This window comes from Scatophagus argus, chromosome 12 (genome assembly GCF_020382885.2).
Source record: "Scatophagus argus isolate fScaArg1 chromosome 12, fScaArg1.pri, whole genome shotgun sequence".
NCBI classification, from domain to species: Eukaryota; Metazoa; Chordata; class Actinopteri; family Scatophagidae; genus Scatophagus; species Scatophagus argus.
Genome location: NC_058504.1, coordinates 7,154,526 through 7,180,317, shown reverse-complemented (window position 1 = coordinate 7,180,317; position 25,792 = coordinate 7,154,526). Strand labels below are relative to the sequence as shown.

The window sequence follows — 25,792 nt, the reverse complement described above, 5'->3', positions numbered from 1 at the left end:
TGTAAAATGGAATATGAAACAGCCAGCATGCACGCTGAAATGATGCCACAGTAAATGTTAGCCGTGACTGATAAGCAGTTAGGACACAGGTGCTAATTTCTTAATGCGTGTGCACTGTCTGTGCAGCTGCTGGGTTACTTGCTATCCATTGCAGCCATGTTTATCTTCTGTCTCCAGATTTTGACCCCAGTCTTGTCCCTGCAAGTGGCATCACCCCCATAAATCCCATGCTGGCTGGCCTGAGACTGGCGCCTCCGCCCCTCTCCCAACATGTAGCAGTTGTCAAGGAGATCATCCACTGCAAGAGCTGCACACTGTTTTCTCCCAAGCCCAGCAAGTGTCAGAGTAGTTATCACTGCCGTTGTCACAGACATAGAGTATCATGCAAAACACGGCAAGCTGACCCATCTTCTGCAGCATATTTTACTTATTGATGCAGTAGTGTGCATTATCTATGACTTATCTCTGTCTTCGCCCTCACATTTGGGCTCAGGATACACACCCGTGCACCACTCATCCAGATATTGTGTGACAACAGATACATTCCTCCTTAATGTCACCTATAATACCTCTTAGCGCCTTTAGCCAGCAGAGCATAGCTGATTTGCATTCACATTTCATCAGGAAGAAAGGAAGAGGAAGAATTAAAGGAGGTGCGTGTATGAATGCAGGTGTGCACTTATGTGATGCCTGGGAATGTGTAATTGGAGGAGAGACCTCTTCTGCATGCATAAAGCAGTGCTGCTGTCTTCAGTGTACCAGGCCAAATAGGTGATGGACTCTCAGCTCACCCTTATTGCTTATCCTTAATCTCTCTGCACCTGCTTGCTCTACTGTACAATGTTCATACATACATCTCCTGCTCTATCGTGCACTCCATCTCCTCTCCTTCTATCTCATGTTTAAGGGGTCAAATCCACTTAATTACCTGATCACCTCTGAGTCTTCCAGCTACTCGTTCCAGTTCAAAAGGTCTTTGTCAGGCTCTGTTGATTACATATGTACATAAACACACACTCTTTTGCACTCTCATGTCTTGACCCACACTCTTAAATGAATGGGGGTTTGTGGCTAATGTATTATTGAACTTTGACAAAGTGGATTATGAAAATGAAAGATGACGGGCAAAAAATAAAATCTGTTCTCATGAGTACATTGTTTGGTTGTTATTTTTGTTCATGGCTACAGTACTTTATGTCCTTTACTGTGATGTTATTATGTGATTCATGGTAATTGGTAGTTGTGATTTTTCTATTGTGTTCTTCGGGAATAAAAGGATAATTTTTATTATGGTGAATTATGCGAGCTCTCTGCCCGAACTAGAAAAAAAATGTTGGCAGCACATGTTGAACATATGCAATAGCAGGCCAACAAAAGTTACGCAGCCATTATTTTACAAAGTAAAAACGGATTAAGCCACCGAGGAATGCCTTAGCGACTGAACACCATTCCCATGCTCAGTGGTGGTCCTGTGATGGCTCCCAAAGGGGCAGTTGCCTCTGTCCAGCCCTCCTTATCGTCTCCATAAAATGCCACTACAATTTATGGCCAGATGCAGGTCAAATCTATGATTTTATATTTCAGTTCATTTTCCCCTGCAGATCATCTATGAAATGATTTCTGTGCACCAATTATACTGAGCTTGTATGGGGCCATTGTTGGTGATGTAGCAAAGACATTACCAAAACTGGTTAATGAAAATATTTCAATTAATTAATTTTGCATAAATTTGACGAAGCCTCATTGCATAAGCCAGAAAACAAACAAACAAATAAAAACTTCTTACTATATGATAGTAACGTTTTTCATTTTGTATATAAGATACAAATCAATTGGATTTGCTGTCCAAATCATTTTATATCTTATTGTAAAACAATTGCACAGAATCACTCCTACTCAACCACACAGGCATATAATCTACACCCTCCCAACTTCTTAAAAGAAGATGTCAAGTTTCACGCAGAAAATCCTCATTTGGTTCAAATGACATCCTGCCTAAATTCCCATAGAGGATAGTTTCAGAGGATTTTAATCTCTGCTTTGTAATCTTGTTTTTCTAATGTCATATATTGTACATTTTTAACTGTATGAATTCATTTTCATTCATTCATATTCATTTAAATATATTATTATAGTCAAACAAGTGCTATCGCCTCCGGCTTCCTCCCACACTCCCAAAAAAGTGCATGTTAGGTTAATTGGCTGTGATTGACAGGCGACCGGTCCAGGGTGGACCCAGCGTGTCGCCTGTTGTCAGTTGGGATAGGCTCCAGCCTCCCCGTGACCCTGCAGGGATAAAGCATGTATAGAAAATGAATGGATGGAAGTCATATGAGCCCTATTTTCATTGTATACTGAAACTATGGAATTAAGAGGAAAAATAAAATGAAACATTTCCTGCATGAGCTACACTCACACTTTTCCTTCACACTTCTGTAAATTCTGTAAATAATTAAACATGATCCTGGTGTTCACTCCCACTGGGAGGAACTTTCCCTCCTCTGTTAGGATAAAGGAGTCTGTCTCTGGGCTTTTTCAAGGCAGCGTTGCTTGTCAGATGCAGAACATCATTTCAACCCAGACTACAAGAGAGAGCTCCTCACTACAACCAGCGTGGGTGTTTGCCTTTGATGCCAAGTGTGATAAATTCAGTGTTCACCTCTGGTATAAGGCATAATTGTCATGTTTTAATGCAGACCAAAAATGTGTGACACATTAAGAAGTAATTGATAAATATTGCCAGTCATGCCTTTAGACTTATACACAAGATACACTAGTGATCAGAGACCAGCACATGGATGAAAAGCCTTGCATCTTGTACAGAGTTCATTGTAATCCTGAGGCTGAATGAGGAGCCATGCTGTTAGCTGCTCAATGTTACAAGGCGGGAACCTGTCAAAAACACTCGTTGTATAACCTCAGGTTACATTCTTTTCCAGGGTGAGCACTTTGACACTGTCTTTGGTTTTAATTGTGCAGTAACACAGTAACCAAGGTAGCCATGCCCTTAAATCGTTGAGAGCCCTGTTACTGAAAGATAGTTATTGAATTCAGGCCTAAAGGTGTAAAATAAGTAGCCAAGAATCTTAAAAGAGATTTTTTTTAAAAAGATGCACTGATGCTAAGTTTAAGGACTACACCTCTTATGTGCTGCACACACACAAAATTGAAGTAATTGTGCTTCTTGTAAAGCACTTTGAATAAAAGCATCCATCCAGTGGTTTTTAAAGCTGTAATGTGGGGCAGCCATTATACTGCTTGAGTGAAATCTCTCATTCAACACTTTCCTCCGTCTTCTCCACGTCAATATCTTCATACATCTTCGGCATATTTGTTGCCACAAGTTAGTTTTTGCTCAACTTGTCTCTCATACCTTTTGTTTCCTTCGATTCATTCTCTTCCCTTTATGTCACCTTTAAGGCAAGAAGCGCACCATAGATGAAAATGGGTCGGAAAGATAGTCTTCAGAGGAAGCCAATTTACTTCCAACATGAAAGTGTAGCACTTTTTTCCCCCTTTGAACGATGCCACAGTTCTGCAACAATTGACCAAGAGGGTGTCAAAACTGTCCATTGAAACCAATAAGAAGACACTCCACACTAACAGACATTTTTTAAAGAGAAAAAGGGAAAATGTCATATAAATAACAACATTTCAGATAGGAATTTAACACAGCAGTTTATTGGAATGGATGGCAAGACGCTCACCCAGAGCTGCACAGAGCCACCGAGGAGTTTTTGGCTCACTTGTAGGGTTTCTGCCAGCACCACAGGGGACAGTGTGGGGATTCACAATAGAAACAGACATGCATCTTTCTTTATATTTATTTATGAAAATAGTATCATATAATGTTTGTATATAACATGTGTGTGTGTGTCTGTCTGTCTGTATGTGAGGGAACAACACGAACAGGATTTTTTTTCTTTCAACACCATGTTTTTTTTTCCCTTAAGTGTTGCTATGTGTGAAGTTAAAGTATGTGAGTCAGTGCTCTATTTCCTAAGGTATTTGTTATGTGTCTGGCAGGCAATATCGCTGTGTGTGTGTGTGTGTGTGTGTGTGTGTGTGTGTGTGTGTGTGTGTGTGTGATGGGGATAGAGGGCAGCAGGTTACATATGGTTGCTATCACAGCAAGCAGGACCCCCAGCGACTCAACCTCGGACATTACGTGCAGCTTCCTCCTCACTGACCTTAAACTCAACAGCACTGAAACTCCCTTTCTGTCTCTCAGCCTTTCTTCATGTCTTCATGTTTATCTGTTTACTTCTTGTTTAATTTGAATATGTGATATACATTATATATATTTTTATAAGGCCAGCATATCAAGATTCAGTTGATTCATTCCATTCATTTTTATAAGCTGGATCAGTTAGTGCAATTGACCACACAAGCACACAATTTGTGGCTAGCTGTCATTCAAAGCGCCCACATCCTTAATTATACATAACTTTGAAGGAGCAGCAGGACAGCATATTAGTAGAGCTTACTAGGACTTGCTACTTACTATAGTCTTTGCTATAGCTGTTTGTCTGTAGTGTTTATAATGTTAGATACCTCTGGCTGGTCTGGCATATAGCTGACTGGATTGTGCCTGGACTCGGGCTTTGGATCACACGTGAAGTCACGGCAAGCAACAGGGCTCAGCCCAACCAGGCTCAGCAGCACCTTAGTGAACCCAGCGAGACACCATACTGAGACCAGGCGTGTAGTGCATTCCACTTGACATACAAGTATAAGTGGAATGCATCAGTAGCCTTCAAGACAGGTAGAAGTCAGTCTGATGACAGGGGATGCAGTACAGAGGTGATTTTCAGCAGCAGGACTCCTCTTCGATACAGGCACAAACCCATTTTCATCTCTCAGTCTTTTAATGCAGAAGATTGTTTCATTTGCTGCTTCAGGGAATTACTCTGTGAGTGTCTTTAATGGTCATCACATCCTCCGGCTCTTCTTTTTCCAGCACTTTTTCACTGATGTCGAGCTTGTCTGTAATTACCCTCAAGTAAAAGACCAAAGATGCCCTTCAAAACCCTCCTTTCTACGTGCGTACATTTCTAAAAAGTCTTCAGCTTGGATTTCATCTGCTTTTCGAAGCCAAACATTTGGTAATGCAGTCACATCTGAAAAAAAAATGTTGTTTTAAAGGCAGGCTTTTACGAAGCATAGGTGTCAGCTAAATGTTACATTGTTACCTTGTTGTCCTTTTATATTGTCCTCAGAACTCATCAGCAGTACTCTGTCAGAAATTGTAATTTAATGCTGAATTGTGCAATGAACTGCTGCATGTTTTTGCTGACTGCAAAGTAAATGCAGGGAAGCTATCACCTTGGTTTTGTCCTACAGGAGTGTGTGTGTGTGTGTGTGTGTGTGTGCGTGTCTGTTTCCTGGCTTTGAGTATGCCAGTGAGAGAACATCCGTAAGTATGTGCATGTTTCAGTTTTAATGCCATCATCATCGCCAAGGTCAGGGGATGAAGGCATTTGGGCCAAGTGCCAGAGTAAGCAGTGACATGAGAAGGACAAACCTATAAAGCACCTTTGATTTGTTTTACCATAACTTTGCTAAAGGCTCTTCTACGCTAAAGCTACAGGACTGGATAACAGCTCCTCTTAGACTCATAATTTAAAATTTCATGCCCAACCTTTAGAGTACTGAGTGGAAAAATAGACAGCATTTTTTTTTTCTAATTTAGAAGGTGATTGATAGAAAGTTTTATGATTTCAGCCACAACTCTATAGCCATATGAGAAAGCAATTTCAGCCTTTCTAAGCGTACATCAATGTGTCCTACATTTCAGCTGTGGCTGAATAGATTTTTCACATCTGCTGTGTCAGTCAGCAAATGTCACTTAGATTTTGTAATGCTGCTTTAACAGTAGTATTATTAGATGAACATTAGATATTATTTTACTTTTATATTTTGCCAGCAATTTCTTTGGACAGTTTGAAATATATGCTGCTTATTTATAATTGGGGTTGTATTTATGTACTTCCAATCTTGACCATTTTTTTTTCATTATTATTATTTTAATCTCATATTAGATCAATATCTGTAACATCCATGTCTTTCTGACAAATACAATAATTTACCGGTTTATTAGGTGTACCTGACTGAAACTAATTCAGCATAATTAAACAGCTGTGCAATAAATTCTACTTTCAGAAATCTTCTAATGTTAATTTTTGTTGAATTTGAGCGACGTTGATATAACTTCATGAGACATTTTCAGAGACTGTAGTTTGTGCTCCTGTTGAACTGAATTGTCTTGTATTGTGTCAAACTGACAGATGTGTCTTACAAATGGGAATATTAGAAGCATCACAGAGTAAAAATCAGTATGATTCAAAAACCGCAGCCTCAAAATGACCATTTTGAGGTCAAGAACAGATTAAATGTAAGATGAATATTGCAGTCTTCATCTGTTGAATTAGACTGAATTAGTTTCAGCTCAGTGTACCTAAAAAGCTGCCAACTGAGTGTAGAAACACCACCCTCTCCTATCATATCCATACACCTACAATACACTATGTTACTCACCTTAAATCTGGTGAAATTTATGTTTACTACGATTCATTTCAAATGGAACCAAGAGCTGTGAGCTTGAAGTGAAATGTACTGAAATCAATCAGTGGAGAGTTTTGGTGAAGGTATATTCCTGCCTGGACCCAGACCCAGAGTGGGAATGACGTCCTATTCACTGATGCTATCCTACGCTTTGCTTTGCTAATTAACTGTAATTAATTTTTCTGTATTGCATTAATCACAAATAAATACGCTGGACCTGATAAGTCATGAATAATTTTGTAGATGCATTGTACACATTGCTGACCGGATTGCTTTTCTTACAGTTCCCACCATCAGCTCATTAATTTAATAGCAGCATAGCATTTGAGTTCTTGCTAAAAACTCACATTCTGTATCACAAAATCTTGTCTGTATCAAATGGCTGAGATGTGAGCACAGCCTTATTGAGCTTAATTTACAAATGGAAAAGGTATATTCCTAACTTAGCATTTTCTGTCCAGATGCTGCTCTATAGGCAAAAGACAGCAAATGTTCAGCCTCAACATCTGGACTATATTCAAACATTCTTCCCAGTAAATTTTTAATCAATAAACATACCAGAACAGAATTAATTAGACTCTTTGCCAACTGCTGCAACACCAAACTTGAGTTAATGAAAGCACAGGTGGTTTTCCATCCATCAGTTTCCCAGTTCCCTGTGTACAGACTTAACCAGTCACTCATATCATCCATGGAAATTGCTTCTGAGATTAGATCAGTCAATGTTTATCTTTGTTCAGTCAGATTTGGACCATGAACATAAAAGTATTAACCTCTCTAGCCAGAAGGATTTGATTTTCATGCTAGAGATGGTGAGACACAATCGTCTCTGTGATATAAAAATAATTTACGCGTATTGTTCCATGTTATTGCTTTTCATTCTGTATTTTCATCATAGTATGGCCACTGAGAAATATTTCCCCAGCTGTTTATTTCAGCATTATCTCTTGACCACTGTTGGCTGGCTCATAATAGTGATGAGCGAGGATTTGGTTTTGAGGATGTGGCCTTCTTTTATGGCCATATTGATATGCTGAGATTCTTCCCTTTGTAAACATCAGCAAAATTAGTGGTAAGGGATATCCCGAGGGCAGCACAGTGGAGCAGTGGTTAGCATTGTTGCCTCACAGCAAGAGGGTTCTGGGTTCAAGTCCAGGTCCTAACCCTAACCTTGCCTAACCCTGCCCTTCTGTGCAGAGTTTGCATGATCTCCCCTGTGCCTGTGTATTTTGTTTGTTTGTTTGTTTGTTTTCTCCAGTGAGTGAGTGTGTGATTGTCTATCTTTGTGCTTCAGCCTTGTGATTGACTGACAACCAACCCGGGGTGTACTCCGCCTCTAGCTTGTTGTCAGATGGGATAGGCTCCAGCCCCCCCTAAGGAAAATGTGGGAAATCTTACAACACAAATGTTTTGCTTGCTCCAGTTCACTCTGACTAATCAGCATTCAGCAGTGTTTTACCTCCCCTCTTCAGTATTGCCTCAGCTGACTTGAAACCTCAACAGAGGAGTATCAAAAAAATGGATGGAAAAGAGTGGTTATATTGGTATTATCCACAACTTTTGTCAGGTGAAACATGAAAATGTATTTCTTTTCTCTTTTTTTATGTCTTCACCCTGGTAATAGACAGATCCAAATCTGCATGTGTATTTTATTTTCTCCAAAAGCCAGCCACACAGACAAATTATTTTCTCCAGTTTAGAGACCTGTACCCAAATGGACATTTCACTCCACAACTACCTGTACACTGCAATATCCTTCAAATTATGTGGAAAGGCAGAAGTTTTCTACATAACTTCTTTAAAATGTATTGTATCTGTTTGCATCTCTCTCTCTCGCTCTCGCTCTCGCTCCCATTTTCCTTTCACTTCACTTTATAGCTATGAAAAGCATGCAAGTAGACTGAGAGAATGAACTAAGTGACATTACATTATTTCACCCAACTGCATCCATCCCAACACATTATTTGGTTTTGCTTCAGGTCATTGCACCATGTGGTGAAGCTTGCTATCAGTCTTCTGTACTTCTCTATAAAAAATAGTCTCTGAGTGAAGATGACATGTTTCTCACTGGAAATTACTGAAATCATACACACAGATATGGTGATAACTCCCATTTGGCAAAAGAAAAAAAAAAGCCCTGCAATTATCTTTTCTTATATTCCCTCAGAGTCTTCACTACATATTATATGAGAACAGACATTGATTTAAACTGCAATTTGACTGGTGCATGCAGGCTTAAATCCACAAGATGTTAATTCTATGTATATTTTTGGTTCTCACAGCAGATCTCTTATCTCAAAGCATGTTATTATAAATTGTGGAAAGTGGAACTAAATGTACCACACAACTGTGCATGCCATTTCATACTGTGTCTCCTCTTACTATATTACCCATTTTTATGGCATCAAGTGTTCTCTTGTATAATGTGGCTTAAATGTACAGTAATAAGCACTTGCATTTGATGGCCTTGCTGTGTTACATCACAGAAGAGATATAATTATAACAGCTTCTGTTTCAGCTTAATGCTAAAGTTTTTTATATGGTTTTTTGAAAGTTTTTTCACGATTTTTTCTGGTTTATGTCGATAAGTTATTTTTTCAATAAAGTTTTCATGTTCTGGCTGTGTTGCCATCAGAAAGAGTAAGAAAAATTTCTGCCATTCTGATACTTTCACTTTAAAACTAGTGTCTTTTTCCCCAATATGTACATCCTTATCTAAAATAGTCAGTCCTGTGTGGTGTGTGATCATGTGTTTTAAGCGATAAAGAAAGTTTCATGTCTGATAAACCACATTACATATATTGTTTTTTGTTTTTCTTCCAAATTCTCACTGCTGCGCGACGAAAACCCCAACAAATCCCCCCAGTGTTGTTTTTAGGTATGTATTGGTTTACATTGGGCTTAAAGGTCAGAGGATAACAGCTTTCTTTCTTACTTGGACAATATCAAATCTGCCACTTGTATTGTCAGTCCACTGCTATCGGTGCACCCGACCGTCTCACAGCACCCCAGCAATCCTTCTCCTCAGGAGGGGGGAAGAATGATGAGCTGTTAACCTTTAGTCTGATGGAAACGAAAGGGCTGATATCTATCACTCAGCACTACAATTCTCCAGCCCCGCACATTCACTTGGGACCATTTGACGGATGGATAAATAGATAGGGGCATGGATGGACAGATGGAAAGTTTGCTGCACTCCATACAGGCTGTTTGGAAGTGGACTAGATATACAGTCTGACATAGTTGAAGGGACAAGAGAGTCACGCAGTTCTGGAAGACAGAAAAGGACCAAAATAAACGACACCTGTTATTATATCACTCATTATCCTTCTACACCATTTATCGCAGATCTAAGTAATTGTGTATCATATCATGGACTAACAGAACAGACTTTACAGGTACAGTTGAAGTATGGCAGCAGTGGAGCAAAGATCAGCAGTATGCTTGTGAAAGTCGCTGTCAGTCTCTTTTATTATGAGCCATGAGGTGTGAATATGTGTATGTAGCAAGCACTAAGGTGTTAATGGCATAGGTTTTGATTTCACCTGTTGCTACCACCACCGCAACATTAGACAAATGTATGTGATCAGGCTGCATAAAAGCTTTAATTATATTCACCATTGCCATTATGTCTTTCCACATGAATGCACATGTTCTTACATCTAGATAATTTCTAATTCATCTGTGACAGCAGCTTTCACGATGAGCAAAGGGTTCACAGTGGAGATGACTTTGCTTGATTTGTGGGGTTCAATACTGAGCCTTTCTTCAACTATCTTAAGGTTGATTACACTATTAACAATCTCCACCTGCACCAGAAACTTGAAGCTGAAACATTTTCTTCTTGCAGGGACACATCTTCACCCCAGTTTGCAATTTCTAGACCTTCTAAAATTTGCTTCCGGTAAGAACATATAAATGAAGACCCTGACAACGTTGGACTCTACGACTGAGTACGTGGAAGTTTTCTTTTATAAGAATTCTTTTAATTTTAAGTTACTTTATTAATCCCAAGCTGGGAAATTACTTCTCTGCATTCAACTCATCACTGATTGAAACACACACACACACACACGCAAAATGCAGTGAAACACACAGGAGCAGTGGGCTGCATCAAGCACCCGGGGAGCATATATTGGGGTGCTCAAGGGCACATCAGCTGGCTAATAGGAGTTGGGGACATTATCACTCCACCACACTCAAATTTTTCCTGCTTGTCCGGTGGGGGGATTGAACCAGCGACCTTCCAATCACAAGCCACTTCTCCAACCTCTAGGCCACGGCTGCCCCCCTTTCCACATGAAATTATATTATCAGTAGCCTGTCAGTCAGAAACAGAGAAGACAGAATCTTTACTAGACCACAAACTCAAACCATTTCTCTGTTGTACAGTAATTGACTTAACTCTGCGCCCCTTGACTCACAGCATCACCTGCCTTTCAGTCTCTCTTCCAGAGTTACGTCACAAGACAAATGAATTTGCTCACATTTAGAATCCTTCAGCCTACTGCTTTAGCTGCAGCTTGAGAAGAAGTCGTCTCTGTTTGTCATGTGACACCAGCTTATGGTTGATTTTTTTTTTTTTTTATCTCCATCCAGCAGCTTCTCCTGCACAGATGCCTTAAACCTCTGTGTGAATAGCTGGCCATATATTCCCTCTCCACAAAGCTCATTTAAAACACCAGCCACTGCAATAATACCTTCTGCATTATTTAGTGTGTGTGTGTGTGTGTGTGTATGTGTGTGATTTCATTTACCTTTTCCCTTCAGTAAGAAAGCAGCTATAAGTCCATATATTAGCAAGATGACAGACCTGTGAAGCTTTCTCATAAATACTATTTTCCGAACATTGTGGCCTTTTCTCCCAAAACACACACACACACACACATGCACACAGATACACATTATAGCAGCCTCGGCACACCAAGTACTCCCTTTATGAAATATTGAAGGAAACCGAGAGCCTTGAGCATGGAGAGCAGACTTGAGAAACAAACCAAAACTCACACTCATGCCATTCTTCTGCTCACACTGACATCCAACTTTTATCTCCTTTTTAGTCTGATGAGAGTGTGTGTTTATATGGTGTGTGTGTGTGTGTGTTTGGAGGGAAGGCCTGCCCAGGGCTTCGTTGAGCTTGTTTCCTGGTTTCTGACTGCACCCTGTACTGTATGCACCCCAGCCTCTAACATATCATTCATACCAATCAATTAACCAAAGAAATGTGATTGCACCTCACAGCCGCACACAGGCAGTGAGATGAGCTTCGAGTGCCAGGTGGCATTCACAGGGTTAACTACATCTATTGCTTTAATGAGTGTCTCACATCCATGTACATACAGAGCAAAAAGTGACTCACTCAGGTTTTGGCTTCCCAGGTATCAGACGTTATGTAACCTTAGAATGCTGCTGCAGTAACAAAGAGAGAACAAAGCGGATGTGTACATCAGGTTGTTCCTTCCTATATGAAAGAAAATAAGGACTAGTTGATCAATTTAACCTTGTCAGGTGTGTGTGTGTGTGTGTTTGTGAGTGTGTGTGTGTGTGTGAATGTACCCTTTCATCATCTGCCAGTCTGTGCTTGTTATTCTGTCTGTGCTCATCTCTATTGCTCATGTCTATTTACCATATATTTGAATCTGAGTAGGAGATCATAAAAATTGATCTCTCACCCTGTTGCCGCTCTTGTCAATGAAACATCTCAGCTATCCCCGAGCATTACGTCCTTCTCCCCGGGTTACCGTATCCATTTGGGATCCAGCACAGACAAAGAAGACATGGCCGGAGTCATGAGCTTGGAGACAAGATCAAAGGTTGGTAGACAAACATCCAACATACCTGCACACTGAGTGTACTGAGAGTATGCACTGACTCTGGGCAACCGAACAAAAACATGGAAGAGCTGTAAGTACTCCAAATTATGGCTTTGATGAGCAATTCTTTTCATTTTTTACACACACACAGAACATACAAAAGCAGCAAATCCTCACATTTGAGCAAATGAAAGCAGAAGAATTTTGATGCTTGTCACTAGCTTAGGGTTAGATTGCCATAAAAGTTTGCACTAATATCCATGATGCTTAGAGGATAAATCCTAAACAAGTTTGGTCACCATGTACCACCATGAGGTTTACATTTGTGGTTTTGAGAGAGATTTAATTAAATGGTTCAGAATTTGTGTTGCCCTTGGGATGAACTGTGATAGCTCTGATTGCCTGCATCTTCATTTAGTGCCAGCATCAGGTCAAAATCTGAACTTGTTCCACACTTTGGTTTATAACCAAATTCTTGCAGAGCTAATGAACTTTCCCATTAGCCTCAGCTGTACTTTGTATTTTTGTGCTGATTAGCCAATGCTACAAATGCCACACTAAAGTGCTAAACTGAACATAATCCTAGTATGTGCCAAACATTATCTTGTTAGCATTGTTAGCGCTGTGTGAGCATGTTAGTGTGCAGACATTAAACATTAACATAAAGCATTGCTGTGCCCATGTACAGAGTCCCTGTAGATTCCTAGACAGTGTCTACAATGAAATTTTTTCAATTGCATTTTTCAGTCATCCATCTCACACGTCTGGTGGACAGGTACGCTTCTATTTTAAGCCCTCTGGCTGCAGAGATGTGTAAGGGTTTGCCTTTTACTCACACTATGGGTGTAACTATACCCCAAAGCATAATTTTAAGTATGAAGTCTGGTGATTGTGGGTTTGGTTCTGAGTGTTGCCAATACTCAGAAGACTTTCTCAATATTGGGACTGAATGTGTAGACAAAGATGGAGCGGGATTCATGCTGCTGTTGTGGCACCTGAACGCAGCATTAGTCTTGTTGATTGATAACTGATTAACTTAAGCAATGAATGCTCACTAAATATCTGTTGTTTGACTCATCCTGTTGGCTAGAATTTAAAAAGAAAATAATTACCTTTTTAAAATATCACTTGGTGTAGAACATTCAAATATGTACTCCCATGCAAGGATACAAATATGTTTTAAAATGTAATAACATCTGAACATTAAAATTAAAAACAACTAGACCTTCATTATATATATTGAGTTGTGTCCAAAGTTGGACACCCAGAGAGATCTATAATTTTATGCAAGGTAGCAGTGGGTTTCATTGAGTTTCCTCTCACCATAACTTCTGTGAGGGAGGAAAGAAGTGGGCGGACATGACTAAACATAATGTGAATAAAACTTTAAAACATAACCCCATCCATCAGCATTTCTGCCTGAATCATGTCAGATAGATTTTTCGTGGTGGTTGTTTAATAATGGAGACAACAACTCTCCCACTGAGAGACCTCTGGTGGCAAAAAATACATAATTTGCATTCTAAATTTAGTTAGCTAAGTTAGCTTCAATAGTAGTCTAAACACATTTGACAGTTCATTAAATGCTCCTCAGTGTCTGTGGAATTTATTTTAATATGAGTGTTTTATACTTCTGCTTGTTACTGAGAATTCAAAATGATCTGATATTTCATGAATTTTCTTCACTTCAAGGAGTTTTAATAAAATTTGAAATATTTAAGTGCTCTGTGTGAAAGAGTAGAGAGTTTCAATCATGCATGTAAGGAGAGGGTACGCTGGAGGGGATGTAAGAATATCTTGTTGAGCCTTGTGGAATCTGCAATGCAATCAAACATTTGTCGCAAGAGAGTGTTTGTTGATCCCCAGTGAGATTTCTGTCCTTACTCGTCTCCTTACTGCAACATTAAAGCTAGGAAGGCACTAAAATAGCACAGGAGGTGCGTCAACTATGACGTGGTGGTAGACACTCAGTAGGTAGGTGCCTTGCCCTTTTTCAGACAGATTTATCTGCTAATTGACTCCCTAAGAATTGTCATTCTTCAACTATTTGTCAGATTTATGGAGAGAAAGGTAATTTTTTTTTCCTGAACACTAATTACACTGAGGCCCTCCGATTGACTGGTGACCAGTCCAGGGTGTACCCCCGCTCTCATCCGTAGTCAGCTGGGATCAGCTCCACCCCCCCGCGACCCTGACGGATAAGCCGTATAGAAAATGGATGGATGGATAATTACAGTGATAGCTCTGGATAACAAATTGGATCAATTTGTCATACCATTGCTCTATTCACGTATTTTGAAATCTCATTGAATAAAGAAATAAAAGCATGACAGAATGAAATTAATTGAGAAAAGTTAGTGGGTGATTTCCCAGGAAAAATATATTTTTTGCTTTTAAAAGCATCCTCCATTTACCAAGATGCTTCAATGATTTATAGCAAGTGGCTTTCTCTTAAAGCTGTTCACAGGCTTTCTTGGGATTGACTATGCTTATATAATGCCACATTATGCCCCAAAAAAGCATCTGGTAAAAGTGTTATGCTCTGTACCATTTTCTGCACATTTATGATGATTGTCAGAAAAGCTCTGATTTACGAAGCATCGGAAAACCGCAGCGAAACAGAGAGGTGACAAGTTTTCTAAGTGGTTATTTATTTCTCTGAAATATTTCTCTCAACCAAGGTAGTGCATTCTTACATTACAGAATTTGTGTATCTATGTTCAGCTAATGCCTCAACCGAAGATCCATTAAATAAGAATCCCAATCGCTCTGCCCTTTGTCATTGTCAGTGATTGAATGCCACTAATATTCCACCAGATTGTCTATTAATAATTCCTCTGCAGGGGAGCATGTATTATGAGACCCGAGTCCGCCTATAAACAAGCAGGAACACCTCAGGGATTCATAAGATAACACCTTGATTCAATATCTGTGGCTGTGATAGATCATCGTTCATGCATGCTGTCTGATGGACCCTGCTGTGTGTGTGTGTGTGTGTGGTTGAGAGCATCTGCAGAACCTGGCTTGAATAAATCCAAGCCCAGCTACTCAATCTGTTAAGACACTGAGTAATGCTTATGTGTGCACACAATGCGGAGATCTGAGGCTGTGAGTTGTGAGCTGACGTCTCTGTGTGGGAGCCCATTGTCTCCTATGCTCCCCTGACTTGTAAGCAGCACAGCAAGGCAGAGGAGGACAGGACAACCACAACGGAATAACAACAATAGAAATCGATAAAGTCTCCTGACATCATCTGATTATTCACCAGACAAAGCAGGTGTACTGCTAAACAAACCTGCTCTCTGTGAACAGCAGCCACATAACACGGTGCTGACCTTTCCTATAGACATTTAGGGAGGGTTGTTAACTGCAGATATTCACAAATTTCCTCCTCAGTGATTAAGTTAATCCTTTTTGTTGTGTTTGCTCCCAAGATGGCAGTAAGTTCTTGAAGTTATTTTCATTTCATCATCTTCCATGTCCTCATTCTTTCTTCCAAGACTCTCTTACATGTGACCTGCAGAGTTACCAAGACAGCTCAGACAGTAATTAAACGTACTTTCAACTTTGCACAAATGCAGCACTTGAACTTGAGCTGAAAGCTGAGGAGAATTTTGCTCGTTTCTTGTTTTGTACCGTACATACATTGTGGGTTGATGTTGTCTCATTAACATCAAACGGTTCCCGAGTAAATTTGCAGAGGCAGCTTTATGTCAACTTTTTCCTCTGTTCCTTTTTTTGCTCAACAAAATCTTATTTGGTAAAGGTTGGTCTATTATTGTACTTCTGTGGTATTGATTTTGGACACTTTTCTTTCTTCTCTAAATGAGAGTTTGCAAAGACTGCACGTTTTTAACCTTTTCACTTTACCCACACGGAAAGAAAATATTTGAACATATATCTATATAAAACAATCAAAAGCTATTTTCTTATACATTGAATTTTCTTCTGCAAACCTCAGTCTGCATTGAATTAAAATAAGTACAATCATAAATACATTTTGTTTGAACATATATGCACGTTACATCATTTGCAAATAAAGTGAGATATCAGCATTATGTATGACATATATGCAAAACGTCAGACATATATGAGCTATATTTAGCATTATGTATGACATATGCACCCGACTGTGGCATATATGTGGATCATATATGACTCATGTATTTCCTATATATCCACATACATGCACATATATGACCCTAAATATGGCATACATGCAACATATATTCTGCATATATTCGGATATATGTTCATATATTTCCTTTCCGTGTGGGTACAACACTTCTGGTCTGAATGACAGTACATATACTTTTCATCTTATCACACTCATATTGACCAAGACTCATGCTCGCTTCACCTTGTCTCTTTCCTTCTTCCCAAGATGACAGCAAGTTCCCTGAAACAGTGCGTGTGCTCTTGACCTGGCTGCAATGACGCAAAATCAATCGCAGGAACGGCAACAATTTTCACTCCATGATCCAGTCCTCCAACGGTCACATCCGCCAGGACGACGAGCGACAAGAGTCAGCACGGGAAGGTCGTGGAAAAGGCCAAAGACAAGTTCAAGACTGCAGTGGCTGACCATATTGGCTCAGCGTGAGTCCTTTCTGCTCAGTCACACAGCACATTTTGTTCACATGTTGTTTCAGTGTGGCAATAGCTGCTAGCAGCTTAATGTGAGTTTATTGTGTAATTTCACTTACTCATATAATTAACTTTTGCTGTACATTATACATACATGTAAGGGATTTTTACGGTAAATGCAATCCAGCATACACAGGGCAATGCAGCTCATATACATTTTTCCTTCTGCAAGCTCCACACACACACACACACACACACAGGTTGCTAGGATATTACCAGAGTTTGCAGATTAAGGCTCTTTGAGTGCCCCTCTTGATCACACATGCTTTCGGTAAACAATTTATCCTGTGTCACAGTCCCTGAAGAACAAAGCTCCATCCTACAGTATTTACCATTCAGTTAATGCTATACTTAGGTAACAGGTGCAATCGACCACGCTACGCTACAGTAATTCCCATGACACTCTGCAGTCTGCCGTTTTATCACAGGGCAGTGGCTCTATACACAGCATATCAAATCCTGAGATACCCAAAGAGAAATACCACAATGTAAATACGCTCTAACCCACACATTTTTACACACACACTTACCATCACACACAAGGGCTTTCTCTGTTCTCCTCTCGCACATATGTGCACACACACACAAAAAAAAAAAATAATGATAAATATTAGATATCTTTGCAGGACACATTTGTTCCAGAATCTCCTTGAAAGATTTGGTGTGAGACAAAAATAAACATGCGTGCAGATTCTCTTTAGTCATGCAAGATGGATCATATTTATATTAACGCTGAAATAAAACATGCTGTCTTAATTTTTTTGTTTTTATAATCGGCTGAGTGTCACAACACCTAATGTGGCAACACTCAATCATAATTTGATTGAACAGCAGTTAAATTACAACACAATAACAAAGCAGTAAGATAAAGCAGTAAGTATAAAAATAAAGGCGGATGTGTGAAAAAAAAGTAACATTTAACAATAATCTGTAACATTTACAAATAAAATTACACTCACGTTATATTATGTTTGCCATATTGTGATCATTTTCTGTTATTCTGACACGCCACCGGCTCCACAAACACCACCTACTCATTATGTACTACACTTCAAAAGGTTATTTCATTTTCATTTTATGCAGTGAATGGCTGCATAACAGAATATTTAACTAATTTCAGCCTTTTACATTTCAAACTTTGATTTTCTTGTCATTCTGGAAAGAGGAAACTTATTTTCCTCTGCCTATAAGAAAACATCGGGGGTCAGTTTGCAAAGGCATTAAGTCTGTGGCAGGTCTAATTTTACCATTCAAAATGTTACATGATGTAAATGGCTTTTATGTAACCACTTCCTTCCTGTATGACCGCTACACTCACAGCACACTGTGCTTTCCCTTTTCCCTTTTATCTGATACAATGCAATGTGTTAAACGTGTATGACATGGAAAAAAAATCCACAGTAGCTGATGAATAGCTGAATGGTGGAAACGACAGTAGTGAGGTTCTTACACTTGAAGTAAGGCCGTCACCGTGCTTCTCTGTGTGATGCATATTTATGAGCTTGCTTGTATTGATTTCTAGCTATGTTGTTTTGGTTTCATGAAGATAGACTGAAGGAGGTTGCAGCCTCTGAGGACTTTCTTATTCTTTCTTATTCTCATTTTATTGTATGTCTCTGTTTCTCTCTGTCAGCCACCCTCACTCGCTTTCTTTCAGGGTTTTTGTTTTTTATTGTTTTTTCTCTCATTAAAAGCCATACACATCCTACAAAATAAGCCATACAAACACTTATTTCTGTTCATGAGTTTGTCTTTCACTTGCCATAGTTCCACCCATGCAAACGTCAACAGTGAGATTGGTCTCCCACAAGGCAGTTTTAAACACCACACCTGTGAACACAAATTCAGATTTACCAGGTTCTGCTTTTGTCAGGGCTCCAGACTGCCATACAAGGCCACGTTTTCATAGGCATTCACACTTCTATCACCTTTGTGGAATTACCTTTATTGAAAAGCTCTGGAAATTGTGCTTCTTTTTTATTTTTATTTTTGTATGTATGTCTTTGTCTGTGTATGTGTGTGTGTAGTTAGTCAGTTCCCTGAATGCCATAGCAACAAAACTCTTAATACACTAAAATAACTGGCCACTGACAGCTTTAAGGTGTTGCAGGATTGTTTTTGTTTGTGTTTTTAAGTGTAGAAAATGTGAAACAGTGTGTTTTTGTTTTAATGAAGCAAAAAACAATAACAACTACAAAGCTCTAGTGAGACAGATGCTCAGTTGTCCTGGTGATTGGATAGAGGAGATTAAATGACAAATCATTCCTCATTCCTTCGTCTGAATTGCAAATCTTTTCCAGGCTTGCAGTCAAGATGGTGATGAAAATAACTAAAACAGGGATTTGGTCATGGGTTCCAGGTTTCAGTCGTGGTCCGTGCAGAGTTTGCATGTTCTCCCTGTGCTTGTATGGCTTTTCTCCACGTACTCCAGCTTTCTCCCGCAGTCCCAAAAACATGCCCCTTAGGTTAGGTCGGCTACTCTACATTGCCTCTAGGTGTGAGTGTGTGCGGTTGACTAGCAACAAGGCCAGTGTGTACCCCGTCTCTCACCCGTAGTCAGCTAGGCTCCACAGCCCACATGTGACCCTGACGGATAAGAGGTACAGAAAATGGATGGATGGGTTCGGTCATTTCATATAATGCCTAGTTTTAGTGGATCATAACATATGAAATAGAGAATTAATCTGCAGATGCTCTGGTTTGAGATGAGGCCAACCTTTTCTATGGATGTCAGATGGAGCCATGATAAAGAACTTCAACTGCACAGGACAGCCTTAACTTTAGCCCATGAATGTCAGAAATTCAATGACATAATAAAGATGAGGTTTTTGCTTTTTTACTCCTTTGTTTACCCCCTCTCTTGTGTTTTGGTTTGTTCCTGTTTGTTGTGCCTTATCTCTGTGTGTGTATGTGCTTGTGTGTCCTGACCTAGGTGTGGCTTCATTCCTCCACTCCTGCCACTCATCCTGCACACCTGTTGCGAATCACCTTCGAACAGCTCCACCTCCTCCACCCACCATCTTCACCACCCACGTCGGGTGGTGAAGATGCTTCAGGCTCCTTTTGTTCTTTGTGATTTTTTTGCTCTGGTGTTCTATTTTTTTCCCTTCAGTGACTCCTGCCTCCTTTGTCCAGGTCCACATCCCGCTACCCTCTGTTGCTCCACATTCAGCTCCTCCTGGCGTCCTGTTTTCGGATCCCCTGTCTCCCTGATCGTTTCTGTGAGTCTTATGTGCCGTCTTGCCCCGGACAGCCTGACCATGTCACTCGCCCGCCTCACCGCCGCCATTTTATATACCTGCTTTGGACTGGGTTAACTCTTTTGGATACTGTGAGCCAAAGAATTAAATTGCAGCTGTTTTGTGATCTACTGGACCAATTCCAAAACTTTTAAGTATGAATCATTTATACACCAAATATGTAAAGACAGTGCCCTGGTTTAAAAATAGCAGTATTTTTCTTTCACCATCACAGAAGTTGTGTGGACTATTCCAGATCTGCCGTTGCTTTTGATGCATTCCCCTGTTTGATAAAATGCTGACTTCCCATTTCACACCTGTTTTTGCTAACTGGTCAGGGAATATGAGACCTTATGGTTGTGTCCCTGTTAGCAGGAAAAATGAAAAACCTGACTAGGAGCGTTGTGACTACCATGGCTGTGTTGTGGCCCTATCCGCAGCTCGTTTCTGACATGTCTTGCTAGGCTTGACTGCCTTCCATCAAAAACATAGAAAAGATCTCCTGGGTGCTTCACTCTCACCAGAGGGATTGTTTGACCACTCAGTGCTTCCAGACAGGAAGAGGGAAAAGCCCACTTAAAACATCTGTTTCCACTATGTTCTGGGTTTTCCACTTTTGGACGAGAGGCTATTGTCTAGGGTTATCTGCAGCCAACACCAAAGGAGTATTCACCAGTAGGGTTGGACGTCAATGCTGTTTAAATACTCTACATGAATCTGCAACATCTGCATAAATTTCTCAAATGAAATTATTTTAATGGATATGTCCTCCAGGATATGGCCTCTTACAAGTAGCTAAGATTAATTCAGTTCATTCTGAAGTATTTCTGTGAACTCAAATTTATGGAAATGGATCCTTTGCCCAAGAAAAACTTCCTTGTGTTTTCCTACCATGCTTGGTAATTATTTTGCGATACATCAGTTTTGATATGAGATTCTACTCGCCATTTGATTGACTTGTTCTTGAACATTAAATATCATAACTGAATTATTTAAAATGTATTTTAGGCCAATTCAAATACTGGTTCATATTCCTTCTACTAGCTTAACGACCTTGTCTGATCATTTTCATTTCAATTTTTCAGCCAGTGCATCAGAGGCATAAACAATTTTGTAAAAATATAGAAAATGAACAATACTGGAAAACAAAACAAATCTAATGATGAATTCAAGCACTAAATCCTGCTGGAATAATGCAGTTTTAAAAGGACGTCAGTCATTGAGTCCCATAGCCTGCTGAGCAAGTGAATGATACATTATAGCCTGAGCACCAACATATACCAACATATAGAAATACATATTTGATTTTTCTAATACTTGTACCTGTGGACCTTTTTGTGTTGTGTTTTTTACACCCATACATCTAATGGTGCAAGTAACAGTGCCTCCTTCCAACATGACTGCTGACGGTGTTCGTAGAGACAAAACAGTATATTGCAAGTACTTGCACAATGGCAGAGTCACAGCCCTGCTGTTTCTCCATCCCCCACTGACCAGTGAAACTGAAATAATCTGAGAATGCATGTATTATTAATATCGACACATTATATAAACACCTCACACACATTTATATACATGCATTTTTCATAGGTTAAAGTGTCCAATATAAAAGCCTCCATATCCACCCATAACATAAACGCAGGCCCCTTGGATGAAAATACCAATATCAATCTGCCATAATCCAGCTCCGAGCTGGTGCAGTGTTAATGTAAGGATGCAGTACAGGATGGTGACAAGACACATGGAATTTTACAGCAAGCTGTTCTGTTGTATAATGTTATTCCATTTAGTGATGGAGTGAATCTATTCAGACGAAGTGCTGAGTTCACCACCCTCTACTGTAGTTTGACAAGAGTTAGACGATGAAGACGAACAGACAGTTAAGGAAGGCAGCCAGTCAGCAAAAACCAATGAAGAGGGTATCTTTTCATTTTGTGAATGCTGAAGTATGTATGAATCTAAATGAATGTGTACAAACCTGGACGGCCATCCCCAAAGTCTGTATTGGCTTTTGCTTCAGATGAATGGAAGAAAGATTGATAAGAGAATGACTTAATATCAGTTGTCTTCCAAATTGTAGAATATAGAATATAGAAGAAAAAGCATTTTTTTCTTCGTTCGTTTGGTTTCTTTAAAACAACTTTTATTCTGAAATTATGGTGTCCATTACAGATATGTCTATGATTTGCACTTTCACTAGAACTTTAAAATATATATAATAATATATAAGAATATATATATATTTGTTGAGATATTTATTTTATTATAAATAAAAAATATTTGTTATTATTTTATTATCTAAAACATTCTCTTCTAATAAACTAGTAAATACAAGTTACATTTTAATTTTAAGGGGACAGTAAATAGTTTAAACTCTTATCCTTTTTATAAGAAGTTTGGGATCTGTTATGGCCTTACTATTTGCAGTATCCATCCACCCATTTTCTATACCGCATATCCACCAAGGTCGGAGAGGCAGGGTTCACCACACGCGCACACACTAACACCTAGGAGCAATGCAAAGCAGCCAGTTAACCTAATGTGCATGTTTTTGGGATTGTGGGAGGAAGCCCTCTGGCTACATGGAGAAAACACAGAAAGGGTTCGAACCTGGAACCCTCCTGCTATGATGCAACAGTGCTAACCACTGCACCACCCCTATTTGCACTATTTTCATCGTAAAACAACCATTTCTGTGTCACCAATAATGTCATAATGACAACTGCTCTATAGAAATCTGTTTAACTAATGTTAATTATTTATGTGTGGGGGCTGATAGGTGAAAATAATTGCATGTCATTATGTCATTAGATGGTATGAAGCATAGAAGCACGGTAAAGTTCTCTCTTTGCATTAATATCTCTCTTTTCTGTAAGTTGTATAACATCATTAAAGTAAAGAATCCCACACAGTGTTTGTTAAGCCAAGAGTTTTTGATCCTACACACCTGTCAAGACAACTTTTTCATATGTCGAAATTGCTGTTGTTATAACATCAAAAGCACACCCATCAAAACTGAAAATATATTTAGACTATAGGGTTGAAGTGGTTTATGTCACAGTCCTTCCATTATGGTGTAAAATAAGTTATGTAAGTATGTGTACATTCTGTAAATGTAAGTAATTAAAAAAATATAAGTCAATATTCAAGAGAGCTCTGATACACAGACGCACAGCCCTTGAAATGCCAGTTTACTGTTTCGTTCATTTTCTCTTTCCCTCTTGCCTCTTTCTTTCTCTTTCTTCTGTGATTCTCTGCTGCTTCCCAACAAAAGAAACTGTATCATCTCTGCAAAGCCCAGTGGAAGAATCTGGACATATGGTGCAAGCAGGTTCAGGTTTCTATTTTAATTTTCCTGAAAGATTACTTCATGTTTTAATACTGCATCTACATGTGTCTTCGTAGCTGTATGTAGTCTCAGTAGGGATGTATTTAGCAATAAGTTGGTGGATACTTAAAAAAAAAACAAAAAAAAAAACCCTAAACTGTACTCATGGCTTTTACCAACATTTGTTTTTGTTAAAGCAAAGGAGAAAACAAACAGCAAGGGTTCTAAAATTGAACCCTGAGGAACTCCAATGGGAGTAAGTTCAGCCCACTTAAATTATATCTACTAAGATCTACTATTAAAAAAAAAAAATTGCAAAATGTCAGCATTATGTCCATAGAAAATTTTCATTGTTTTTCCTTACTCGCTCAAAAAATTAGAAACTTGAAATACAGAGTTAACAATAAAATGTGTCTAATACATGAAGGCTCATGATGGAAAATAGCTAAACAAACACTCATTTTAACATATTTCATTACCCAAAAATGAAACAAACATCCATCCACTGACATTTAGAGGAAATGACAATCATACCTATTTAGTTGTCCCATTATGTGTTGCATGAAATTTTAGTATTTTATATTTTATACCCCATATCAACACATCTGTCAATGTAATTAACAAATTCAGAATGCCATCACGTTACAGTCAGTTGTGATACTCCAGACATAACATATCCTGATAAAGACTGCGTGTCAGTACCATATGTAAATTGGTTCTTAAAGCCATGGACTTGGTCCTGGTCTCTGAAGGCTTCAATGAGCAGGTAACTTATGGGTTGTTTTGATGCCTCTCTGCTGCTCTAAACGGTCTCATTATTCAGTGCCTGTTGTTGTACAGGGACAGGAAAGTAACTGCATTTTTGCTTGTTTTCTTTGGGCAGGAAATTTAGGTTATCCATCTCATATTTTTTTCAAAAACTGATGGGGCTTTGCTTTTGTAATTATTTACTGTCAGAAAAATGCCACGTTAATTATAGTGAAGATTTGAATTTAATTGAGTCTGTGTTGTTTTTTTACTGTAATTGGTTGTTGAAAGGTTTGACCTGCTGAGTCTCTTTGTGCCTGCGTGTAGAGTTAGGGATGTGATCTGCAAACATATATTTTGCACATAAACACACACGGGTTCTTGCACTCACTCACACACTGCCTGTAATGTGGAATATTCACACATAGAACATCACTGCAGATCAAGCCTTGTCACAGCATTATGCAGAAACATTGTCTTTGTTGAATGTCAATGAGGCCCTATTCTTAGTGAATATTCATGTACAGTATGAGAAGAGAATAGCATTCATTCTGCTCCATCCCCTGCAGAACTGTGAAAATGCTAATAACTTTCCAGAAATAGATCTGTGACATTAACGAGCATTCAGAACTGCTGCTTGGAGCTGTCCACATCAGGGTGTTGATACATTAATCACACTTTACACTTTAACCCACGATTATTGATTTGCTGTTGGGCAGGGCACCGTGCCTCTACACATTATTGTTAACTCCAAAGTGTAAGGACAATAGCCTTTGCATCAGAAGGTGTGGAGCGCAGGGTGAAGTGTGTGTTTAGATCCTCATGTTTGTTACTGCTGCTGATGAAAAGCCTCATGTTAAACATACAGTAAACCAGCTCCTGAATTATTCTCACTGCCTCAGTCAGTTGAGAGTGGTGTGCTGTCATGTTATCATATTTTAATTACATAATTATCTTGGCTAATTAGAACCATAAAGATATTATCACAGTATCTATAAATAATTTTTTAAAAATGTTATGAGTCAGGTTCAGCTTTTGTTTTTTTGTTTTTTTGTTTTTTTTTTGTCTATTTTTCGGCAAACAGATTCCACTCAAAATGAGAGGGGAAAAGAGAGTCTGCAACCATAACTGTACATAGTGGTTATGTTCTGAAGCACAAATAAGCATACTCACACCTCTGCACAGCCCTGTAGCAAGGTTGCTGGACTTCGTGTTTATGCATCCCTAACATAGACAGAGCAGAACAGAGAGAGACAGAAATGTGTTCTAGTCCCTACATTTTTAACCTATAGTCCAAGCTGACACCCTGGACACTGTTACTGGCTGAGGGATACAAGCCCACTACCCAAAGGCTGATGCAAAGAAACATCAGCAACACAACAAAATTATAATAATAGTAAGAAGAAAATGCAGGCACATGCAGAGTTTCTGCATATACACAAGTGACACTTTTA

General features: G+C 39.2%; 1 pseudogene; it reads left to right on the top strand.

The window, feature by feature from the left end:
* Window positions 1-25,792, top strand: part of LOC124068632 — a 175,875-nt pseudogene that overhangs the window by 143,702 nt on the left and 6,381 nt on the right.